Genomic DNA, 13,685 nt, shown 5'->3' with positions numbered 1-13,685 from the left:
CTGAATGTTTTAGCGACAAAAAATATATTTATCATACCAGAAGCGTAAAATAATACATCCAAGCATTTTATAAGAAATTTAATTCTGAGTTTAATGATATAAAAATACTTAAAATTACGTTTAGAATGTTAGCCTTTTCCTTCTGAATGTTTTAGCGACATTAAATATATTTATCATACCAGAAGCGTAAAATAATACATCCAAGCATTTTTGGATAAGAAATTTAATTCTGATTATAATGATATAAAAATATTTAAAATTACGTGTAAAATGTTAGCCTTTTCCTTCTGAATGTTTAAGCGACAAAAAATATATTTATCATACCAGAAGCGTAAAATAATACATCCAAGCATTTTTATATAAGAAATTTAGTTCTGAGTTTAATGATATATAAATAAATTACGTTTAGAATGTTAGCCTTTTCCTTCTGAAAGTTTTCGCGACAAAAAATATATTTATCATACCGGAAGCGTAAAATAATACATCCAAGCATTTTTGGATATGAAATTTAATTCTGAGTTTAATGATATAAAAATATTTAAAATTACGTTTATAATGTTAGCCTTTTCCTTCTGAATGTTTTAGCGACATTAAATATATTTATCATACCAGAAGCGTAAAATAATACATCCAAGCATTTTTGGATAAGAAATTTAATTCTGAGTTTAATGATATATAAATAAATTACGTTTAGAATGTTAGCCTTTTCCTTCTGAAAGTTTTCGCGACAAAAAATATATTTATCATACCAGAAGCGTAAAATAATACATCCAAGCATTTTTGGATAAGAAATTTAATTTAGAGTTTAATTATATAAAAATATTTAAAATTACGTTTAAAATGTTAGCCTTTTCCTTCTGAAAGTTTTCGCGACAAAAAATATATTTATCATACCAGAAGCGTAAAATAATACATCCAAGCATTTTTGGATAAGAAATTTAATTCTGAGTTTAATGATATATAAATAAATTACGTTTAGAATGTTAGCCTTTTCCTTCTGAAAGTTTTCGCGACAAAAAATATATTTATCATACCGGAAGCGTAAAATAATACATCCAAGCATTTTTGGATAAGAAATTTAATTCTGAGTTTAATGATATAAAAATATTTAAAATAATGTTAGCCTTTTCCTTCTGAATGTTTTAGCGACAAAAAATATATTTATCATACCAGAAGCGTAAAATAATACATCCAAGCATTTTATAAGAAATTTAATTCTGAGTTTAATGATATAAAAATACTTAAAATTACGTTTAGAATGTTAGCCTTTTCCTTCTGAATGTTTTAGCGACATTAAATATATTTATCATACCAGAAGCGTAAAATAATACATCCAAGCATTTTTGGATAAGAAATTTAATTCTGATTATAATGATATAAAAATATTTAAAATTACGTGTAAAATGTTAGCCTTTTCCTTCTGAATGTTTAAGCGACAAAAAATATATTTATCATACCAGAAGCGTAAAATAATACATCCAAGCATTTTTATATAAGAAATTTAATTCTGAGTTTAATGATATAAAAATATTTAAAATTACGTTTAAAATGTTAGCCTTTTCCTTCTGAAAGTTTTCGCGACAATAAAATATATTTATCATATCGGGAAGCGTAAAATAATACATCTAAGCATTTTTGGATAAGAAATTTAATTCTGAGTTTAGTTATATAAAAATATTTAAAATTACGTTTAAAATGTTAGCCTTTTCCTTCTGAAAGTTTTCGCGACAAAAAATATATTTATCATACCAGAAGCGTAAAATAATACATCCAAGCATTTTTGGATAAGAAATTTAATTCTGAGTTTAGTTATATAAAAATATTTAAAATTACGTTTAAAATGTTAGCCTTTTCCTTCTGAAAGTTTTCGCGACAAAAAATATATTTATCATACCAGAAGCGTAAAATAATACATCCAAGCATTTTTGGATAAGAAATTTAATTCTGAGTTTAATGATATATAAATAAATTACGTTTAGAATGTTAGCCTTTTCCTTCTGAAAGTTTTCGCGACAAAAAATATATTTATCATACAAGAAGCGTAAAATAATACATCCAAGCATTTTTGGATAAGAAATTTAATTCTGAGTTTAATGATATATATATAAATTACGTTTAGAATGTTAGCCTTTTCCTTCTGAAAGTTTTCGCGACAAAAAATATATTTATCATACCGGAAGCGTAAAATAATACATCCAAGCATTTTTGGATAAGAAATTTAATTCTGAGTTTAATGATATAAAAATATTTAAAATAATGTTAGCCTTTTCCTTCTGAATGTTTTAGCGACAAAAAATATATTTATCATACCAGAAGCGTAAAATAATACATCCAAGCATTTTATAAGAAATTTAATTCTGAGTTTAATGATATAAAAATACTTAAAATTACATTTAGAATGTTAGCCTTTTCCTTCTGAATGTTTTAGCGACATTAAATATATTTATCATACCAGAAGCGTAAAATAATACATCCAAGCATTTTTGGATAAGAAATTTAATTCTGATTATAATGATATAAAAATATTTAAAATTACGTGTAAAATGTTAGCCTTTTCCTTCTGAATGTTTAAGCGACAAAAAATATATTTATCATACCAGAAGCGTAAAATAATACATCCAAGCATTTTTATATAAGAAATTTAGTTCTGAGTTTAATGATATATAAATAAATTACGTTTAGAATGTTAGCCTTTTCCTTCTGAAAGTTTTCGCGACAAAAAATATATTTATCATACCGGAAGCGTAAAATAATACATCCAAGCATTTTTGGATATGAAATTTAATTCTGAGTTTAATGATATAAAAATATTTAAAATTACGTTTATAATGTTAGCCTTTTCCTTCTGAATGTTTTAGCGACATTAAATATATTTATCATACCAGAAGCGTAAAATAATAGATCCAAGCATTTTTGGATAAGAAATTTAATTCTGAGTTTAATGATATATAAATAAATTACGTTTAGAATGTTAGCCTTTTCCTTCTGAAAGTTTTCGCGACAAAAAATATATTTATCATACCAGAAGCGTAAAATAATACATCCAAGCATTTTTGGATAAGAAATTTAATTTAGAGTTTAATTATATAAAAATATTTAAAATTACGTTTAAAATGTTAGCCTTTTCCTTCTGAAAGTTTTCGCGACAAAAAATATATTTATCATACCAGAAGCGTAAAATAATACATCCAAGCATTTTTGGATAAGAAATTTAATTCTGAGTTTAATGATATATAAATAAATTACGTTTAGAATGTTAGCCTTTTCCTTCTGAAAGTTTTCGCGACAAAAAATATATTTATCATACCGGAAGCGTAAAATAATACATCCAAGCATTTTTGGATAAGAAATTTAATTCTGAGTTTAATGATATAAAAATATTTAAAATAATGTTAGCCTTTTCCTTCTGAATGTTTTAGCGACAAAAAATATATTTATCATACCAGAAGCGTAAAATAATACATCCAAGCATTTTATAAGAAATTTAATTCTGAGTTTAATGATATAAAAATACTTAAAATTACGTTTAGAATGTTAGCCTTTTCCTTCTGAATGTTTTAGCGACATTAAATATATTTATCATACCAGAAGCGTAAAATAATACATCCAAGCATTTTTGGATAAGAAATTTAATTCTGATTATAATGATATAAAAATATTTAAAATTACGTGTAAAATGTTAGCCTTTTCCTTCTGAATGTTTAAGCGACAAAAAATATATTTATCATACCAGAAGCGTAAAATAATACATCCAAGCATTTTTATATAAGAAATTTAATTCTGAGTTTAATGATATAAAAATACTTAAAATTACGTTTAGAATGTTAGCCTTTTCCTTCTGAAAGTTTTCGCGACAAAAAAATATATTTATCATACCGGAAGCGTAAAATAATACATCCAAGCATTTTTGGATATGAAATTTAATTCTGAGTTTAATGATATAAAAATATTTAAAATTACGTTTAAAATGTTAGCCTTTTCCTTCTGAAAGTTTTCGCGACAATAAAATATATTTATCATATCGGGAAGCGTAAAATAATACATCTAAGCATTTTTGGATAAGAAATTTAATTCTGAGTTTAGTTATATAAAAATATTTAAAATTACGTTTAAAATGTTAGCCTTTTCCTTCTGAAAGTTTTCGCGACAAAAAATATATTTATCATACCAGAAGCGTAAAATAATACATCCAAGCATTTTTGGATAAGAAATTTAATTCTGAGTTTAATGATATATAAATAAATTACGTTTAGAATGTTAGCCTTTTCCTTCTGAAAGTTTTCGCGACAAAAAATATATTTATCATACAAGAAGCGTAAAATAATACATCCAAGCATTTTTGGATAAGAAATTTAATTCTGAGTTTAATGATATATAAATAAATTACGTTTAGAATGTTAGCCTTTTCCTTCTGAAAGTTTTCGCGACAAAAAATATATTTATCATACCGGAAGCGTAAAATAATACATCCAAGCATTTTTGGATAAGAAATTTAATTCTGAGTTTAATGATATAAAAATATTTAAAATAATGTTAGCCTTTTCCTTCTGAATGTTTTAGCGACAAAAAATATATTTATCATACCAGAAGCGTAAAATAATACATCCAAGCATTTTATAAGAAATTTAATTCTGAGTTTAATGATATAAAAATACTTAAAATTACGTTTAGAATGTTAGCCTTTTCCTTCTGAATGTTTTAGCGACATTAAATATATTTATCATACCAGAAGCGTAAAATAATACATCCAAGCATTTTTGGATAAGAAATTTAATTCTGATTATAATGATATAAAAATATTTAAAATTACGTGTAAAATGTTAGCCTTTTCCTTCTGAATGTTTAAGCGACAAAAAATATATTTATCATACCAGAAGCGTAAAATAATACATCCAAGCATTTTTATATAAGAAATTTAGTTCTGAGTTTAATGATATATAAATAAATTACGTTTAGAATGTTAGCCTTTTCCTTCTGAAAGTTTTCGCGACAAAAAATATATTTATCATACCGGAAGCGTAAAATAATACATCCAAGCATTTTTGGATATGAAATTTAATTCTGAGTTTAATGATATAAAAATATTTAAAATTACGTTTATAATGTTAGCCTTTTCCTTCTGAATGTTTTAGCGACATTAAATATATTTATCATACCAGAAGCGTAAAATAATACATCCAAGCATTTTTGGATAAGAAATTTAATTCTGAGTTTAATGATATATAAATAAATTACGTTTAGAATGTTAGCCTTTTCCTTCTGAAAGTTTTCGCGACAAAAAATATATTTATCATACCAGAAGCGTAAAATAATACATCCAAGCATTTTTGGATAAGAAATTTAATTTAGAGTTTAATTATATAAAAATATTTAAAATTACGTTTAAAATGTTAGCCTTTTCCTTCTGAAAGTTTTCGCGACAAAAAATATATTTATCATACCAGAAGCGTAAAATAATACATCCAAGCATTTTTGGATAAGAAATTTAATTCTGAGTTTAATGATATATAAATAAATTACGTTTAGAATGTTAGCCTTTTCCTTCTGAAAGTTTTCGCGACAAAAAATATATTTATCATACCGGAAGCGTAAAATAATACATCCAAGCATTTTTGGATAAGAAATTTAATTCTGAGTTTAATGATATAAAAATATTTAAAATAATGTTAGCCTTTTCCTTCTGAATGTTTTAGCGACAAAAAATATATTTATCATACCAGAAGCGTAAAATAATACATCCAAGCATTTTATAAGAAATTTAATTCTGAGTTTAATGATATAAAAATACTTAAAATTACGTTTAGAATGTTAGCCTTTTCCTTCTGAATGTTTTAGCGACATTAAATATATTTATCATACCAGAAGCGTAAAATAATACATCCAAGCATTTTTGGATAAGAAATTTAATTCTGATTATAATGATATAAAAATATTTAAAATTACGTGTAAAATGTTAGCCTTTTCCTTCTGAATGTTTAAGCGACAAAAAATATATTTATCATACCAGAAGCGTAAAATAATACATCCAAGCATTTTTATATAAGAAATTTAATTCTGAGTTTAATGATATAAAAATACTTAAAATTACGTTTAGAATGTTAGCCTTTTCCTTCTGAAAGTTTTCGCGACAAAAAAATATATTTATCATACCGGAAGCGTAAAATAATACACCCAAGCATTTTTGGATATGAAATTTAATTCTGAGTTTAATGATATAAAAATATTTAAAATTACGTTTAAAATGTTAGCCTTTTCCTTCTGAAAGTTTTCGCGACAATAAAATATATTTATCATATCGGGAAGCGTAAAATAATACATCTAAGCATTTTTGGATAAGAAATTTAATTCTGAGTTTAGTTATATAAAAATATTTAAAATTACGTTTAAAATGTTAGCCTTTTCCTTCTGAAAGTTTTCGCGACAAAAAATATATTTATCATACCAGAAGCGTAAAATAATACATCCAAGCATTTTTGGATAAGAAATTTAATTCTGAGTTTAATGATATATAAATAAATTACGTTTAGAATGTTAGCCTTTTCCTTCTGAAAGTTTTCGCGACAAAAAATATATTTATCATACCAGAAGCGTAAAATAATACATCCAAGCATTTTTGGATAAGAAATTTAATTCTGAGTTTAATTATATAAAAATATTTAAAATTACGTTTAAAATGTTAGCCTTTTTCTTCTGAAAGTTTTCGCGACAAAAAATATATTTATCATACCAGAAGCGTAAAATAATACATCCAAGCATTTTTGGATAAGAAATTTAATTCTGAGTTTAATGATATATAAATAAATTACGTTTAGAATGTTAGCCTTTTCCTTCTGAAAGTTTTCGCGACAAAAAATATTTATCATACCGGAAGCGTAAAATAATACATCCAAGCATTTTTGGATAAGAAATTTAATTCTGAGTTTAATGATATAAAAATATTTAAAATAATGTTAGCCTTTTCCTTCTGAATGTTTTAGCGACAAAAAATATATTTATCATACCAGAAGCGTAAAATAATACATCTAAGCATTTTATAAGAAATTTAATTCTGAGTTTAATGATATAAAAATATTTAAAATTACGTTTAGAATGTTAGCCTTTTATTTCTGAAAGTTTTCGCGACAAAAAATATATTAATCATACCGGAAGCGTAAAATAATACATCCAAGCATTTTTGGATAAGAAATTTAATTCTGAGTATAATGATATAAAAATATTTAAAATTACGTGTAAAATGTTAGCCTTTTCCTTCTGAATGTTTAAGCGACAAAAAATATATTTATCATACCAGAAGCGTAAAATAATACATCCAAGCATTTTTATATAAGAAATTTAGTTCTGAGTTTAATGATATATAAATAAATTACGTTTAGAATGTTAGCCTTTTCCTTCTGAAAGTTTTCGCGACAAAAAATATATTTATCATACCGGAAGCGTAAAATAATACATCCAAGCATTTTTGGATAAGAAATTTAATTCTGAGTTTAATGATATAAAAATATTTAAAATTACGTTTATAATGTTAGCCTTTTCCTTCTGAATGTTTTAGCGACATTAAATATATTTATCATACCAGAAGCGTAAAATAATACATCCAAGCATTTTTGGATAAGAAATTTAATTCTGAGTTTAATGATATAAAAATACTTAAAATTACGTTTAGAATGTTAGCCTTTTCCTTCTGAATGTTTTAGCGACATTAAATATATTTATCATACCAGAAGCGTAAAATAATACATCCAAGCATTTTTGGATAAGAAATTTAATTCTGAGTATAATGATATAAAAATATTTAAAATTACGTGTAAAATGTTAGCCTTTTCCTTCTGAATGTTTAAGCGACAAAAAATATATTTATCATACCAGAAGCGTAATCCAAGCATTTTTATATAAGAAATTTAATTCTGAGTTTAATGATATAAAAATACTTAAAATTACGTTTAGAATGTTAGCCTTTTCCTTCTGAAAGTTTTCGCGACAAAAAAATATATTTATCATACCGGAAGCGTAAAATAATACATCCAAGCATTTTTGGATATGAAATTTAATTCTGAGTTTAATGATATAAAAATATTTAAAATTACGTTTAAAATGTTAGCCTTTTCCTTCTGAAAGTTTTCGCGACAATAAAATATATTTATCATATCGGGAAGCGTAAAATAATACATCTAAGCATTTTTGGATAAGAAATTTAATTCTGAGTTTAGTTATATAAAAATATTTAAAATTACGTTTAAAATGTTAGCCTTTTCCTTCTGAAAGTTTTCGCGACAAAAAATATATTTATCATACCAGAAGCGTAAAATAATACATCCAAGCTTTTTGGATAAGAAATTTAATTCTGAGTTTAATGATATATAAATAAATTACGTTTAGAATGTTAGCCTTTTCCTTCTGAAAGTTTTCGCGACAAAAAATATATTTATCATACAAGAAGCGTAAAATAATACATCCAAGCATTTTTGGATAAGAAATTTAATTCTGAGTTTAATGATATATAAATAAATTACGTTTAGAATGTTAGCCTTTTCCTTCTGAAAGTTTTCGCGACAAAAAATATATTTATCATACCGGAAGCGTAAAATAATACATCCAAGCATTTTTGGATAAGAAATTTAATTCTGAGTTTAATGATATAAAAATATTTAAAATAATGTTAGCCTTTTCCTTCTGAATGTTTTAGCGACAAAAAATATATTTATCATACCAGAAGCGTAAAATAATACATCCAAGCATTTTTGGATAAGAAATTTAATTCTGAGTATAATGATATAAAAATATTTAAAATTACGTGTAAAATGTTAGCCTTTTCCTTCTGAATGTTTAAGCGACAAAAAATATATTTATCATACCAGAAGCGTAAAATAATACATCCAAGCATTTTTGGATAAGAAATTTAATTCTGATTATAATGATATAAAAATATTTAAAATTACGTGTAAAATGTTAGCCTTTTCCTTCTGAATGTTTTAGCGACATTAAATATATTTATCATACCAGAAGCGTAAAATAATACATCCAAGCATTTTTGGATAAGAAATTTAATTCTGATTATAATGATATAAAAATATTTAAAATTACGTGTAAAATGTTAGCCTTTTCCTTCTGAATGTTTAAGCGACAAAAAATATATTTATCATACCAGAAGCGTAAAATAATACATCCAAGCATTTTTATATAAGAAATTTAATTCTGAGTTTAATGATATAAAAATACTTAAAATTACGTTTAGAATGTTAGCCTTTTCCTTCTGAAAGTTTTCGCGACAAAAAAATATATTTATCATACCGGAAGCGTAAAATAATACATCCAAGCATTTTTGGATATGAAATTTAATTCTGAGTTTAATGATATAAAAATATTTAAAATTACGTTTAAAATGTTAGCCTTTTCCTTCTGAAAGTTTTCGCGACAATAAAATATATTTATCATATCGGGAAGCGTAAAATAATACATCTAAGCATTTTTGGATAAGAAATTTAATTCTGAGTTTAGTTATATAAAAATATTTAAAATTACGTTTAAAATGTTAGCCTTTTCCTTCTGAAAGTTTTCGCGACAAAAAATATATTTATCATACCAGAAGCGTAAAATAATACATCCAAGCATTTTTGGATAAGAAATTTAATTCTGAGTTTAATGATATATAAATAAATTACGTTTAGAATGTTAGCCTTTTCCTTCTGAAAGTTTTCGCGACAAAAAATATATTTATCATACAAGAAGCGTAAAATAATACATCCAAGCATTTTTGGATAAGAAATTTAATTCTGAGTTTAATGATATATAAATAAATTACGTTTAGAATGTTAGCCTTTTCCTTCTGAAAGTTTTCGCGACAAAAAATATATTTATCATACCGGAAGCGTAAAATAATACATCCAAGCATTTTTGGATAAGAAATTTAATTCTGAGTTTAATGATATAAAAATATTTAAAATAATGTTAGCCTTTTCCTTCTGAATGTTTTAGCGACAAAAAATATATTTATCATACCAGAAGCGTAAAATAATACATCCAAGCATTTTATAAGAAATTTAATTCTGAGTTTAATGATATAAAAATACTTAAAATTACGTTTAGAATGTTAGCCTTTTCCTTCTGAATGTTTTAGCGACATTAAATATATTTATCATACCAGAAGCGTAAAATAATACATCCAAGCATTTTTGGATAAGAAATTTAATTCTGATTATAATGATATAAAAATATTTAAAATTACGTGTAAAATGTTAGCCTTTTCCTTCTGAATGTTTAAGCGACAAAAAATATATTTATCATACCAGAAGCGTAAAATAATACATCCAAGCATTTTTATATAAGAAATTTAGTTCTGAGTTTAATGATATATAAATAAATTACGTTTAGAATGTTAGCCTTTTCCTTCTGAAAGTTTTCGCGACAAAAAATATATTTATCATACCGGAAGCGTAAAATAATACATCCAAGCATTTTTGGATATGAAATTTAATTCTGAGTTTAATGATATAAAAATATTTAAAATTACGTTTATAATGTTAGCCTTTTCCTTCTGAATGTTTTAGCGACATTAAATATATTTATCATACCAGAAGCGTAAAATAATACATCCAAGCATTTTTGGATAAGAAATTTAATTCTGAGTTTAATGATATATAAATAAATTACGTTTAGAATGTTAGCCTTTTCCTTCTGAAAGTTTTCGCGACAAAAAATATATTTATCATACCAGAAGCGTAAAATAATACATCCAAGCATTTTTGGATAAGAAATTTAATTTAGAGTTTAATTATATAAAAATATTTAAAATTACGTTTAAAATGTTAGCCTTTTCCTTCTGAAAGTTTTCGCGACAAAAAATATATTTATCATACCAGAAGCGTAAAATAATACATCCAAGCATTTTTGGATAAGAAATTTAATTCTGAGTTTAATGATATATAAATAAATTACGTTTAGAATGTTAGCCTTTTCCTTCTGAAAGTTTTCGCGACAAAAAATATATTTATCATACCGGAAGCGTAAAATAATACATCCAAGCATTTTTGGATAAGAAATTTAATTCTGAGTTTAATGATATAAAAATATTTAAAATAATGTTAGCCTTTTCCTTCTGAATGTTTTAGCGACAAAAAATATATTTATCATACCAGAAGCGTAAAATAATACATCCAAGCATTTTATAAGAAATTTAATTCTGAGTTTAATGATATAAAAATACTTAAAATTACGTTTAGAATGTTAGCCTTTTCCTTCTGAATGTTTTAGCGACATTAAATATATTTATCATACCAGAAGCGTAAAATAATACATCCAAGCATTTTTATATAAGAAATTTAATTCTGAGTTTAATGATATAAAAATACTTAAAATTACGTTTAGAATGTTAGCCTTTTCCTTCTGAAAGTTTTCGCGACAAAAAAATATATTTATCATACCGGAAGCGTAAAATAATACATCCAAGCATTTTTGGATATGAAATTTAATTCTGAGTTTAATGATATAAAAATATTTAAAATTACGTTTAAAATGTTAGCCTTTTCCTTCTGAAAGTTTTCGCGACAATAAAATATATTTATCATATCGGGAAGCGTAAAATAATACATCTAAGCATTTTTGGATAAGAAATTTAATTCTGAGTTTAGTTATATAAAAATATTTAAAATTACGTTTAAAATGTTAGCCTTTTCCTTCTGAAAGTTTTCGCGACAAAAAATATATTTATCATACCAGAAGCGTAAAATAATACATCCAAGCATTTTTGGATAAGAAATTTAATTCTGAGTTTAATGATATATAAATAAATTACGTTTAGAATGTTAGCCTTTTCCTTCTGAAAGTTTTCGCGACAAAAAATATATTTATCATACCAGAAGCGTAAAATAATACATCCAAGCATTTTTGGATAAGAAATTTAATTCTAGAGTTTAATTATATAAAAATATTTAAAATTACGTTTAAAATGTTAGCCTTTTCCTTCTGAAAGTTTTCGCGACAAAAAATATATTTATCATACCAGAAGCGTAAAATAATACATCCAAGCATTTTTGGATAAGAAATTTAATTCTGAGTTTAATGATATATAAATAAATTACGTTTAGAATGTTAGCCTTTTCCTTCTGAAAGTTTTCGCGACAAAAAATATATTTATCATACCGGAAGCGTAAAATAATACATCCAAGCATTTTTGGATAAGAAATTTAATTCTGAGTTTAATGATATAAAAATATTTAAAATAATGTTAGCCTTTTCCTTCTGAATGTTTTAGCGACAAAAAATATATTTATCATACCAGAAGCGTAAAATAATACATCCAAGCATTTTTGGATAAGAAATTTAATTCTGAGTTTAATGATATATAAATAAATTACGTTTAGAATGTTAGCCTTTTCCTTCTGAAAGTTTTCGCGACAAAAAATATATTTATCATACCAGAAGCGTAAAATAATACATCCAAGCATTTTTGGATAAGAAATTTAATTTAGAGTTTAATTATATAAAAATATTTAAAATTACGTTTAAAATGTTAGCCTTTTCCTTCTGAAAGTTTTCGCGACAAAAAATATATTTATCATACCAGAAGCGTAAAATAATACATCCAAGCATTTTATAAGAAATTTAATTCTGAGTTTAATGATATAAAAATACTTAAAATTACGTGTAAAATGTTAGCCTTTTCCTTCTGAATGTTTAAGCGACAAAAAATATATTTATCATACCAGAAGCGTAAAATAATACATCCAAGCATTTTTATATAAGAAATTTAATTCTGAGTTTAATGATATAAAAATACTTAAAATTACGTTTAGAATGTTAGCCTTTTCCTTCTGAAAGTTTTCGCGACAAAAAAATATATTTATCATACCGGAAGCGTAAAATAATACATCCAAGCATTTTTGGATATGAAATTTAATTCTGAGTTTAATGATATAAAAATATTTAAAATTACGTTTAAAATGTTAGCCTTTTCCTTCTGAAAGTTTTCGCGACAATAAAATATATTTATCATATCGGGAAGCGTAAAATAATACATCTAAGCATTTTTGGATAAGAAATTTAATTCTGAGTTTAGTTATATAAAAATATTTAAAATTACGTTTAAAATGTTAGCCTTTTCCTTCTGAAAGTTTTCGCGACAAAAAATATATTTATCATACCAGAAGCGTAAAATAATACATCCAAGCATTTTTGGATAAGAAATTTAATTCTGAGTTTAATGATATATAAATAAATTACGTTTAGAATGTTAGCCTTTTCCTTCTGAAAGTTTTCGCGACAAAAAATATATTTATCATACCAGAAGCGTAAAATAATACATCCAAGCATTTTTGGATAAGAAATTTAATTCTGAGTTTAATTATATAAAAATATTTAAAATTACGTTTAAAATGTTAGCCTTTTTCTTCTGAAAGTTTTCGCGACAAAAAATATATTTATCATACCAGAAGCGTAAAATAATACATCCAAGCATTTTTGGATAAGAAATTTAATTCTGAGTTTAATGATATATAAATAAATTACGTTTAGAATGTTAGCCTTTTCCTTCTGAAAGTTTTCGCGACAAAAAATATTTATCATACCGGAAGCGTAAAATAATACATCCAAGCATTTTTGGATAAGAAATTTAATTCTGAGTTTAATGATATAAAAATATTTAAAATAATGTTAGCCTTTTCCTTCTGAATGTTTTAGCGACAAAAAATATA

The sequence above is a fragment of the Gordionus sp. m RMFG-2023 genome, chromosome 1 (genome assembly GCF_954871325.1).
Source record: "Gordionus sp. m RMFG-2023 chromosome 1, tfGorSpeb1-WG-v2, whole genome shotgun sequence".
Classification (NCBI taxonomy): Eukaryota; Metazoa; Nematomorpha; class Gordioida; order Chordodea; family Parachordodidae; genus Gordionus; species Gordionus sp. m RMFG-2023.
The sequence above is the reverse complement of the archived record's forward strand: the minus strand, read 5'-3'. Positions refer to the sequence as shown.